Below are 12,984 nucleotides of genomic sequence, written 5' to 3'. Positions count from 1 at the left end.
CTAGTAGATGGCTAGAGAGACACAACATTGTCCATTATGCAAAATACAGCAATCTCTCTCTCTCTTCCTCTCTCTTTCCTCTCCGTATCAGAGGGATGCAAGCACAGTGACTGCTCCTCAACTCAATACAATTACAATGCATTCTTTACACAGACAGGAAGGTTGCTTAAAAAATTGCATTTCTGAGACTTTTAAAGCTACAAAATCAGCAGCAGAGGTTCAGAGGTGAACATGGTGGTTTTTATGGAGCAGTTGATGGTGCGGCAGAGCTGGGGGGGTGATGGCGGCGGATGCTCTGTTGTAGATGTGGTAGCGGCATGGGTCTGTTGGGGCCCATGAGTGGATGCTCTTCATGGTCTTGAGCATGTCCTCTGTCCTGAGGGAGTCCAGCAGAGCATGGTCTGTTAAGGGGCAGCTTGGTTGTCTCTGATGGTGGCAGGTGTGGCAGCCAGATCTAGGGTGTCAAAGCTGTTGTTGATCATCTTGATCTCGTGGTGGAAGAGGTCTGAGGTCTCACTGTTGGGCCTGGTGAACTCCTTGATGATGGTAAAGAGATCTTTGTTGTTGTGTGCATTTTCATTGATTCTGTCCAAGATGGCCATTTTCTTAGTAGCTTTGAGGAGGAGGTGGTGTGTGTTGGCGGCAGACTTGATGGTGATGGCAACGCCGGTCCGGAGCAGGGGTTGGTCCAGGTTTCTGTGAAGAAGGCGATGTCGGGAGCAGTGGTGGTGGTTCGTATGCACACAGCAGGCCACAACTGTATTGAGGAGCCAATCCTAACGACGCCTTTAACATTTGTGTCCATACTTGAGCCTTAATGTATAAGGCCCCGGTCCAGACAAGAACTCAGATCACTCTCCATAGTGGCACACTATCTATTCAACATGGCAGCCATATTGATACTTGCAGACCTATAAACAAAACTAACATCTTCGCACATTCGTGAACCGGGTTCACGTCACACAAGGGGACTCGGAGCAGTCAACTGGTTCCAGGCAGAGCCGCCCATTTACTACATGACAGACTCTGTCAGGCCAATGATTAAGGAGGAATGGTTTAGCCTTAAATGCCGCCTGCTAATTTTCTTTCATTCCTGTTCCAGGAGAGTAGAGGTGGGGTAGGCCTCTCACGCTCTCTGCACAGGACCCTGTGAGTAAAGCTTCCACTTAGTACTTTCAGAAGGTAACGTTTCTCTGTACCTCAGAAGGACTTCTTACTCTTCCATGCTGATACTTCTTTACTGTATTTGACAGTTTTTTAGCAGCAACGCGCTACCTTCTGCTTTTGGCCTAGGGGCCTAACAGATTTATTTTAAAAGGGTAAGATCCCTACTATCACATATGGAGACTTCCCTACCCTATACTTGTCTATGTCATTTGTTGTACGTTTCAAAATTATGTTGTTTATTTTTTATACGTGTGTCCACTTGCGTGGCCTGCTGTATGTATGAACACTTTCCACTTTAACCCCTTCAGCGCTGGGCGAATTCCGCCGCGGTGCTGAAGGGTTCGAGCGCGGGCGGGGCCATGACGGAACGGTTCCGTCATGAGCACAGCTCAACCGTGGCTCATGACGGAACCGTTCCGTCATGAGCATGGAAGGGGTTAAGGCAACGTTTAGCTCCATTTTTAAAGCATGAGTATGTCTACCATGAGGAAACTTGAGCAGTCAGAGTGCTACACTAAGAAGCACTGATTTACAAATGTTTAAAACACTGTTTTTATAATGTTTTCTCTAGGTTGGACAATCATACTATAAGGTATTATCCTGTAGGAGAGTAGCTGGTACTACACAAAACCTCTCTAGGTGTAGAGTAGGCATCTTCTAGGTCCTGAAGGACCGCCAAGGATTCAGTGGGACCGAAAGGCTTGTAACATGTCGGTCTGACTGCACATACAGGTTAAGACTAGTTTGGTCCATTGAGCCCTCATGAGAGACACCTTTTAATTGCTTTTAACTCTGCCAAGAGAACCATCTTATGAAAACCGGTTTGGTATCCCTCAAACAGTTTTAATTATTTTATTTGCACCCACTCCACTCAACACATTTCACATCCTCATACATACCTGCATCCTTATGGCTAAATACTAAAAAGACCTCACATAAAGAGCTTTCTCGTGGTGGGGCCCGTAAGGCTTTGCAGCCCCAGCCCAATGAGAAGCACGCCCTATGATGAAGCATGACATCCATTTGGATGTGGGAGGGCACTAGGAAATAATCATAATGATCCCCTGGGATTTTCCAACCTAGCCTTTTTTCTTTTCCTACAGTAACAGTAGCTTCTTGATTTACTGATTATATTTTAGGAATATATTACTGTACCTTTATCAGCTCTTTGTTCCCGGGTGGGAATATAGCATAAAAGTATGCCTCTTTTTCCACATTACTATCCTGCATATATCCACAATGGACACGCTAGAAAAGAGGGCTGTGCATATAGACACTCTAAGAGAACCTTAGGAAACTGTTCACTAGTCCATTAAATTAAATGGACGGTTGGTTCCATGTTCTTTTGAAACAAATTGGCAGCCAGATATACTCTGATTTTAAGGTAAACCAGTACTGACCTTGCTAAGTGCAGAAGATATAGTAATATCTGATGAGGAAGATATAAGGTACAATCATGCTCAGTACACTAGATGCAAAAATATTTCTATTTTGCTGTGTGTTTTTTATTTGTAAATAAGATTGTGGCTTTGGATAGGATTTCTTTGCAGTCTTCTGGAATGTCTAGTAGTAGTCAAGAGACAGGTGATGGATTGACTCCAACTGAAAGGAGAAGTGACCCTGTGAACCAGTACAGAATGGGCCACCGTGGAGTTATTATGATGAGAAGGTACGGTTTCATCCTCATTTTCAATAACACTTAAGGAATCAGAGGAGTTGGAGGAAATGCGCAAACATAGGTCCTTGACCAATTTATCAAAACGCATTCACCCATGACCCTGGCAGGGAGTGACTTTTGGCAAAATACTGGAAGTTCCGTTGGTGGCAAATAGATCCAGTTTTGCTGTTTCCACAAAAATTAAATACATTTTCTAGTAGGGTTTCAGTTCGTTTCTGGCAGGTCAACCTTCCCTTGTTGACCTGCAGAAACTCTCAAACTCCATGCCTTCCGAGCCTCCTTGGACAATATTCGGGATAATGTCAGTTAATATAGTACATGCCTCTTGTGTTGTGTGACAAATGCAAAAACAACAGTTGATGGACAGAATGCAGAACAATATCATACATTCACCCCAGTACAGAGATCTGGGCCTAAATCCATCATTTTTTTGCTCACCATGCTGTTCCAGTTTGAACTCAGCCATATGCAAATCAGTCTTGACCCTGTGCCTCATGGGAACAGTCCAGCCCAAACTGCCACGCCAGGTCTTCCCTGGAGTGGAAACAAGCATCCTAGGACCAGTTTCGGGGTTTCACCCCCCTTCAGCCAGGATAGCTTGATTCCAGTGGCATGGAGAGCATGGGACCCACGTCTGGTCATACATACACTTCCAACTCGGGGTGACAAATGCAAAAACAACAGTTGATGGACAGAATGCAGAATAATGTCATACATTACCCCCAGTACAGAGATCTGGGCCTATATCCATCGTTTTTTTGCTCACCATGCCATTCCAGTTTGAACCCAGCCATATGCAAATCAGTCTTGACCCTGTGCCTCATGGGAACAGTCCAGCCCGAACTGCAAAGCCAGGTCCTCTCTGGACTGGAAACAAGCATCCTAGGACCGGTTTCGGGGTTTCACCCCTCTTCAGCCAGGATTGGTTGATTCCAGTGGCATGGAGAGCACGGGACCCACGTCTTGGCATACCCTTCCAACTCGGGGTGACAAATGTAAAAACAACAGTTGATGGACAGAATGCAGAACAATGTCATACATTCACCCCAGTACAGAGATCTGGGCCTAAATCCATCGTTTTTTTGCTCACCATGCCGTTCCAGTTTGAACCCAGGCATATGCAAATCAGTCTTGACCCTGTGCCTCATGGGAACAGTCCAGCCCAAACTGCCAAGCCAGGTCCTCCCTGGACTGGAAACAAGCATCCTAGGACCGATTTCGGTGTTTCACCCCTCTTCAGCCAGGATAGGTTGATTCCAGTGGCATGGAGAGCACGGGACCCACGTCTGGGCATACCCGTCCAACTCGGGGTGACAAATGCAAAAACAAGAGTTGATGGACAGAATGCAGAACAATGTCATACATTCACCCCAGTACAGTTGACTGGGGGTGAGTGTTTGATTTGCTCAAGCGCCCCGTCCATCATCCCCTTTGGTATCGCTTTGTTCACCCTAAGTTGGCACGGTATGCCCAGACTTGGATCCATTGCTCTCTTTGCCATCGGATTCAAGATAGCCTGGCTGATGAGGGTTATGAACCCGAAACCGGTCCCAGAATGCTTGTTTCCGGTCCAGGGAAGACATGGCTTGGCAGTTTGGGCTGGACTGTTCCCATGAGGCACAGGGTCAGACTGATTTGCATATGGCCATGTCTGAACTGGGGTGGTCGAGTGAGCTAAAGAATGATGATGGATTAAACCCAGATCAGTTGACTGGGGGTGAGTGTTTTATTTGCTCAAGCGCCCCGTCCATCATACCCTTTGGTACCGTCTTGTGTTGTGTGAACATATCAAAACACTGAAAAACTGTGTAAGCATTAAAGGAAAGAGAGCAGTCCTAAAATGATCACTATCTGTTCGAGGACATTGAGATGCAGTCGAGGTTCTTCCATTGTCCATCTGCTGTTGACCTTTAACTCTTGCAGTTACAGGTCCGAGGCAAAGTCCCAACCCTCTAGCGAGGTATCTTTTGACATAACAAAATTGCCTTTTCATGGAGAAAAGTCACAAGGCTAGAGTCTGTTTCATCTGACAGGTTACTAGCAATAGGTTGTTGCTGTTTGCCCAAGGCTTCCAGTAATGGCCTTATGCAAAAGAGCCAATGTAGGATCAAAGTGATGCAGGATAAGAACATGCCCATAAAGGAACATACCCATAAAGCTCTTGACAATTTGCACAGTGGTTGTTTTTCTTGTTTTTGCAGCTGTATTGCCAATGCTGTGAGGCGTGCTACTCTCTTCTCAAATGGGAATGATTTGTTAACCTTTCTATGCAGAACCACACCTTGAAACTGTTTAATCTGGAAAGATACAGAGAAGATTTGTTTCTGTTTCACATTTCACATATGCCCTAAGGCTATAGACAGTCCCTGGTAGATTCTGAAAGTATGTCCCTTGACTAGCAAGTCATCTGAATAGGGGAAAACTTGATGACCTTACGTGAGACATTGGGTTGTTGGTTGAACGGGGGTTAACCCTGTACAATCAACAGCCACAATCCTTGTCAGGGTGCTCCACAAAAGTCACTAAATTAACCTGTGCTTAACCTTCTGGTAGCTCGGCAGAGGAGCAGCCATGCCTAACTTAGAGACAATGTGTAAAGTATTGATACAGCACTCAAACAGCAATAGAGAGAAAATACAGACTAAAGAAATCCCATACCAATTTAGAAAAATAGAGTACATATTGAAACAATGACACCAAAACAACAAAACCCCAATCATTGGAACTGAAGATATGAGATTTTAAAGGTTTAAGGTAAGTATAGCACCAAAAAGCACTGTTGGACTTGGCCCTTTTTGGCAGGTTCACCCCTAAACTTTTTGCCTTTTCCCTGACATGGTATTTGTGCTTTGAGGCCTCTGGGCACTTTAGGACTGTGGTCCAGTGTAAAGTGCATGCGCTCTCTGTGTTACATTTGTAAGGTTGGCCTGCCCTCCCGTAGGAATGCATTGGGGATTCCCTGATCAGTGTGAGTCAGTGGTAATTCCTGTTATGAGAGGATCAGTGTGGTCAAGTCTGGTATGTATGAAATTGTGTGAATAAATGCTGCACAGTGGTTTGCACAGATTTATTGTATTTATCTTAGAAATGCCACTTTTAGAAGTTGGCATTTCTGTGTGCTATGTGTCTGCCTGCCTAATGTGAATTGCATGTCTGGCTTGTGAGTGACAGGGGCTGAGAGGTGTGGTTGGCTCCAGGAGGGGCAGGGTGAATCAGCGCTAGGCTGAATGGGACACCTGGGCTAAGAGTAGTGGGAGGGGTAATCCCCTGACTCTGAATAGGATGGTGCCTGCCCTAGTGAATGCTTGCTCTGCCCCCCTGTGGTGTGTCAGATGACGAGCCCCCACCTAACAATAGGAAAGAGGAGCCTTGTAAACAGAGTGCTCCAGAACCAGTTGGAACTGGTTACCCCAAGCCCTGTACTCTACAGACAAAGGAAAATGCCCTATAAATGAAGGGGCTGTGACCCCATGAAAGTTGTTGTGCTTGTGCTGTTCCTGATTGGGAGGGCCTGCTGTTGCTGGGCTCCAAGAGGAACCGCCACGAGGGACTGCCTCCCTGCTGGAGGGCCTTGTTTGCTGGTCTGCCTTAGCCCAGCTTTGCCTCTTCATCCCTGACCTTTGAACTCTGGCGCTTTTGCTTTTATTTGGAGAAGCGCCTTGCTTATTTGGAAGATAGCTTTATTTCTGTCCTGAGGAGCGCTTCAGTTTTTGGGCCTGCAGCGCTGAGCTGCGATCGATTTTGAGGGAATCCCGGCCTAGGGATTCCCCCGCATTGCTGAGATCTTGCGGGAGCCCACCCCGCATTATTGCCACTAATTTGTGCTAAAAAACGAGCAGGAGCCCACCCCATATCGGTACCTTCTAGCGGGAGCCCACCCCGCTTTATGCTAATTACAAGGGTGCCCACCCCGCTTATGATTTAATTAATTAACGGGAGCCTATCCCGTATTGCCTGCAAATAATTCACCGCCGTGGTCCCGAGCCGCGAACCAAAAGCAGGCGCTTTCGCCTGACTGTGGGTGGGGCCTCGCGGACGGAAGCAGGAAGACGTCCGGAGCCCGCCCGCCCACGTCAAAGCCCCATTCCCGAGAGAGGGGGCCGGGCAAAGCAAAGGAGAAGTCCTGAGCCCTAGGAGAGGGCCCAGGTGAAGAGCAGTGACAGACCGGGCAAAGGAGACAGGCGGCACTGCACTTGCGGCGAGGCGGGGCTCCCGTGTGGTGAGGAGAGCCCCGCGTGCAGTCTAAAAGCCGGCCAGGAGTCCTCAGAGAGTCCCAGTGAGCGGACGGTCCTCGATGTATGCAGGGAGCAGTCACCCGAGGGTACCCAAGGAGCCTGCAGAGCCCGGTGAGTGGGGCTCAGTCTTCAAGGGATTGGGGGGTGAGTCGGGGCACATTGCTGGTGCCGACCCGTGGGCCAGTGTCTTTGCTCATTTTTCTCCAGCTGCCCCGTCTGGCAGTGGGCAGCTGCAACATTGCCGCAATATATTGTGAATAGTCCCAGTGGGGGACTCAGGGCACGGTGGTGCCAGCGCCATATTTTCTGTGGGGGCACATTTGTTTTTCCATGTCCCAGTGGGGACGGAGGGCGCAGGAGTGCCAGTGCCCACATTATTGCCTGCACAGCAAGTAGTGGGCAGCTGCTACGTTTAGGCTGGTGCATTGGGCACTTTCCTTTTCCTGCTTTTGCAGCCAGCCCTGACTTTGTGGGACATAGGGCATTTGAGCGCCTGTGAGGGACAGTTGGCCTGGGGCCAGTTTCAGTGCGTTGTGCCCCCGATTGGGGCACACTGTGTTTATGCTGATTATTGCCTAAGGTGTTTATGCTTGCGAGGCCTATTGCCTCATATGATTATTGCATAATGTGGTTGTGTGCTAATTATGCCTAACCTAAGGTGGTTTATGCTAAGGAGATTCATGCCTGATATGATTTAGGTGTCCCATGGTTTATGTTACAGGATCTAGTTTTCAGTACAGTATTATACCAGTAGTTACTGTTTGTGCATGAGGTATGATTAACTTTTCCATTTCTGAAGGTTCTGACCGTGGCCCGATTGGCCCGACCAGGTGTAAATAATCCCCTGTAAATACTGCCTGGTGCCAGTGTGCACAGTTTATATTGTGTGATTACTACTCTAATGTGTTTATGGTAGTACAAAGGCTATTTTTATATATAACCCTGTTTGGAGTTCCTTTTGTACTGTGCCTAGTGTGTTGCTGCTGTGTGTGTGTGTTGCGCAAACGCTTTACACATTGCCTCCGGGATAAGCCTGACTGCTCGTGCCAAGCTACCAAGGGGGTGAGCAGGTGTTATCGCCACTCGCTGGAATCTGGTTGTGCAAGACTGAGAGAAAGTCACAAGTTCAGGCTGACCTCCATGGATGTGGAACAGAGACCAGGTTCGGCATTCTTCAAGTCCAACGCGAAGATCCCAGTTCGCATTGGAAGAGACCACGAGGAGCAATGAGAGCACTGCGGGTAGTTGCTAATGATGCATGAAGAGCAGGCAGGGCGCTGCAAATGGTCAACGCTGTAGCACAAGGATCCTGTTGGATATTGGGGACGATCATTGTTGGAGCTTCTTGTTAGCAGTCACCAATGACTGTCGATGCTGTAAGTGCAGTTCTCACATTGCCAGTTGTGGCTGGCGGGCACTGTAGAGTGAAGTCAGGACCTTAGGTGCAACTCTTGGGGGTCAGGACTCACTACAGCAGAAGGCTCAGGCAGGTTCAGGAGGCCTAATAATAATAATAAAGGTATTTATTAAGCGCGCAGCTACCTCAAACGGGGTGTCCTGGCGTTATAGCAGACAGACAGCAGGGTGAGGAAATGCACAAGGGCTAGTCATTCCGGCTAAAGAGCCAGGTTTTCAGAGACTTGCGGAACTCTTGTTCAGACTGAATCAGACGTAAATGGGAGGGTAACTTATTCCAACACGTGGTAGCGCCCACCTCAAAAGATATACCTCCCATTCTGGCTTTCGCAAACTGAGGGGTGGCAAGGAAATGTTTGTTGTTGGACCTTAAGGATCTGGATTGTTGATAGGGTCTATTGTTGATAGGCCTAGTGCAGCGGCTTCAGCTGGAATGTTGGCAGGGAGGACTTTGGGGTTTGTTATGTCTCTGTCAGCTGACCCTTGGAGTCAATTCAGCGTGGGATGAAAGGAGTAGGTCTAGACTTCCTTTCCAGCAAGCACGGCAGCGGGGAAACAGAGCAGCAGTCCTTCATGCAGCAGAGGAGCACAACAGTACTTCTTAGTATTCCCAGGTCCAGCCGTGTACTGAAGAGCAGGACTGAGGGTCCTATTTGTATACCTGTTGTCTTCTCTGAAGTAGGAGAAGTTTCTAGAGATTTAACTTGAAGTGCTTGGAATTTTCTGCATTCTACTTTAGCTCCAACCTGACTACAGGCACAAAAGAAGAGTGTGAAGTGCTTTGTGTGAAGGCAGGGCACAGCCTATTAACTTGCAAATGCAGCTGCACCCAGCTGCACCAACCATCCTGCCAGTGAGGGCCCATCAAGGCATACTTAATCCCTCTTTTCTGTAGCTACCTGGGAGGACTATACAAATTCTAACTGCCATTTAAACCCAGTCATGTTTCCTAGGATCAGGCTGCAGCTTACCGCTAAATAATGTGTGATGTTTCCATTAGTGATACACCTTTGATGCACTGTTCTAGCCACAAAATAGCAACTGTATTACTTGTAGTCAACTTGGACGCCTTGGACGCCATGTTGCCTTGTTTTACCTTGTTATGTTGAATCTTTCTTTTCTTGTAAGTGCTTCCGGTTCTTTTCTTTCTTTTGTGGGGTTCCATGATTGCTGCATGCCGAGCCGCAGAGTTACAGGATTTGATGGAGCAGGGTCAGGTAGGAGTGTGTTTATTGGTTTCTCCATGCAAAGCGTTTGGATGGTCGGTGCGTCTTAAATAGACTGTGCCCAAGTCCGCACCCAAGAAGGACGACGGGATCTTCTGACCAGTGAGATCTCGCTCGTTCTGGAGAAATACTAGCGTTAGGATGGTCTATGGACTAGAAAGTAGCGCCCAGCAGGCAGCCAAGATATCAAATGGAGCCTTAGAATTATGCTTCCAGTGGGGTGGCTGAGATGAACGATTAAATAAACAAAGTCCATAATGCAGTAATATTCATTTGTGACCCATGTAATCAGACATGCAATACAACTAAACAATGGTGTTAAACAATAATACTTATTCCATGATCAATGTGACTTAAAAAGGTAACACAATGGTATTAAGCAATGCCAGGCAATGACCTCAAACATGAGACCCTTGACAATCAGCCCCGGGTATATGAGATAGCATTTTACTAGGGACTTACAAGTAAATTAAATATGCCAATCAGGTGTATGCAAATCTTACCAGGTTTTAGGGAGTGCGCACAAGCACTGTAGCACTGGTTAGCAGTAGTAAAGTGCACAGAGTCCTAAATTCAACAAAAACATATTCAGAAAACTAGGAGGGTGAAGGCAAAATGTTTAGGGGAAGACCATCCTAAGGCTGAAAGGTCTAACACCTTGCTTCCTGAGATGAGCAGCTCTTAGTGTCATACACTTTGTGAAAATACTTAGAATATATTTGGACAGAAATGGAGGACTTATAATAGTGAGTGATTACTTGAAATCTTAAAAGCCTTCAATGAAAGGAGCAAATGGGGAAATGAAGCTACACACCCTCTGGGCCTAAAGAAGTCATACAATCTTTGCTTTGGAGAAGTTGTAGAACCTCTTCATAAGTTCTGCTTCTTGAGATATTCATTGAGAATCTAATATTAGTCTGAAGTCTCACGATATATCCTTATTAAGAAAAATGGGAGTAATATCCAGAATTCCTTTGTGACCTTGGAACCAATTCTTCCATTCCTTTTCTCACTTTTTTCTTTTTTTGTAAATGTTTTAAGGAGTCAAGATTATGATTGTTTAACCCCTTCGCTGCTAGGCCTTTTCCCCTCCTGTGCTAAGCCTTTTTTGGGCTATTTGGGGTAGTGCGCGCTTAGGCCCCTGTAACTTTTTGACCACAGTAGGTATCCACGTCAAATTTGCGTCCTTTTCTTCCAAAATCATGCGGATTCTAAAGGTACCCAGGGTTTGTGGATTCTCCGAGAGGGTTCCCAGAAATTAGTCAAAATACAGCAACATTTTGGTTTTTTTGTGAAAAATGGGGAAAAGTGGCTGCAAATGAAAGCGTCTGGGTTGTTCTCTGCAAATGATATCAAAAAAGGGTTTGTGGAGCTGAAATCACCATTTCTCCAGCTTTTAGGGAATGACAGATTTTTGTCAGAAATCCAACATTTTTTACACAGCTTTGACATTTTTCTGGGACATACCCTATTTTTGCTATTTTTTGTGCTTTCAACCTCCTTCCAGATAATGGTAGAAATGGGTAGAAAAGCAATAATGGATCCTGGAAAGCTATACATTTGTAAAAAGTAGACAAAATTCTGAATTCAGCAAGGGGTCATTTGTGTAGATCCATCAAGGTTTCTTTATAGAAACTATCAGTTAAATATAGGAAAAATTACTAATTTGTTGAAAAAAGCAGCCTTTTGAGTCAACGTTTTCACCTCTAACTTCTTCTAATTATGACATCTCTATGAAAGCAATGTACTGTTACATCCGGTGGACCTTCCTGGTTGTGGGGATATATAGGACTTGTAGGTTCACCAAGAGCCCAACGAACCCAGAGTAAAAAACTGAGCAGCATTTTGTAATGTTTTTGTTTTTGTTCAGGGTATATTGCAATTATTGTGGGAAAATGTATACATGGAAAAATCGGTATGAAAGACACCTATGTATTTCGAAATGGGAACAAATTACAGAGTTTAGAAACAGAGCATATTTGCACATTTTCGAAATGGGGAATACTCATACTTGCATGACAATTATTGGTCATTTTTCAAAATGACTTTTTTTTTACACAATGTCTTTCATTTGGAAGGGAGAAATGCATCAAAAATCAATAGGTAATAACAGTTGCTTTACAAATCTGAACTACCCTAAGTCTCCCGATAGAAATGGTATCTCACTTGTGTGGGTAGGCATAGTGCCCACGACAGGAAGTGGCTCAAAACCTAAGGTGAACACACCACATTTTCACACTGAAAATTTACACTTTTTTTGCGAAGAGTCTAGCTGTAGTTTTTGAACCCTAGCCCTGCCCGCACCTGGTGAAACCTAGCAAACCTATACATTTTTGAAAACTAGACACCCAGGGGAATCCAGGATGGGGTGACTTGACTGCCTCCCACCATGGTCTGTTACCCAGAGTCCCTTGCAAACGTAAAAAATTGACAAAAAAAACACATTTTCCCCACATTTCTGTGATGGAAAGTTCTGGAATCTGCGTGGATCCACAAATTTCCACCCACCCCGCGTTCCCCAAAGTTCTACGAGAAAAATGGTACCTCACTTGTGCGGGTCGGCCTAGTGCCCGCGAGAGGAAACGGCGCAACACGCAACGTGGTCACACCTCAATTTTGCAGTGAAAAATGACCCTTCTTTGGCAAAGTGACTAGCTGTAGTTTTTGAACCCTAGCCCTGCCGGCACCTAGGTAAACCTAGCAAACCTATACATTTTTGAAAACTAGACACCCAGGGGAATCCAGGATGGGGTGACTTGACTGCCTCCCACCATGGTCTGTTACCCAGAATCCCTTGCAAACGTAAAAAATTGACAAAAAAACACATTTTCCCCACATTTCTGAGGTGTAAAGTTCTGGAATCTGCGTGGATCCACAAATTTCCACCCACCCCGCGTTCCCCAAAGTCCTACGAGAAAAATGGTACCTCACTTGTGCGGGTCGGCCTAGTGCCCGCGACAGGAAACGGCGCAAAACGCAACCTGGTCACACCTCAATTTTGCAGTGAAAAATGACCCTTTTTTGGCAAAGTGACTAGCTGTAGTTTTTGAACCCTAGCCCTGCCGGCACCTAGGGAAACCTAGCAAACCTATACATTTTTGAAAACTAGACACCCAGGGGAATCCAGGATGGGGTGACTTGACTGCCTCCCACCATGGTCTGTTACCCAGAATCCCTTGCAAACGTAAATAATTGACAAAAAAACAAATTTTCCCCACATTTCTGTGATGGAAAGTTCTGGAATCTGCGTGGATCCACAAAT

General features: G+C 46.0%; 1 protein-coding gene across 1 annotated transcript in view; it reads right to left on the bottom strand.

The window, feature by feature from the left end:
* LOC146808461 (transient receptor potential cation channel subfamily M member 2-like) overlaps positions 1-12,984 on the bottom strand; it is a 3,976,112-nt gene that overhangs the window by 3,345,440 nt on the left and 617,688 nt on the right. The window lies entirely within an intron of this gene.

Source organism: Triturus cristatus, chromosome 8 (assembly GCF_964204655.1).
Source record: "Triturus cristatus chromosome 8, aTriCri1.1, whole genome shotgun sequence".
Taxonomy (NCBI): Eukaryota; Metazoa; Chordata; class Amphibia; order Caudata; family Salamandridae; genus Triturus; species Triturus cristatus.
The sequence above is the reverse complement of the archived record's forward strand: the minus strand, read 5'-3'. Positions and strand labels throughout refer to the sequence as shown.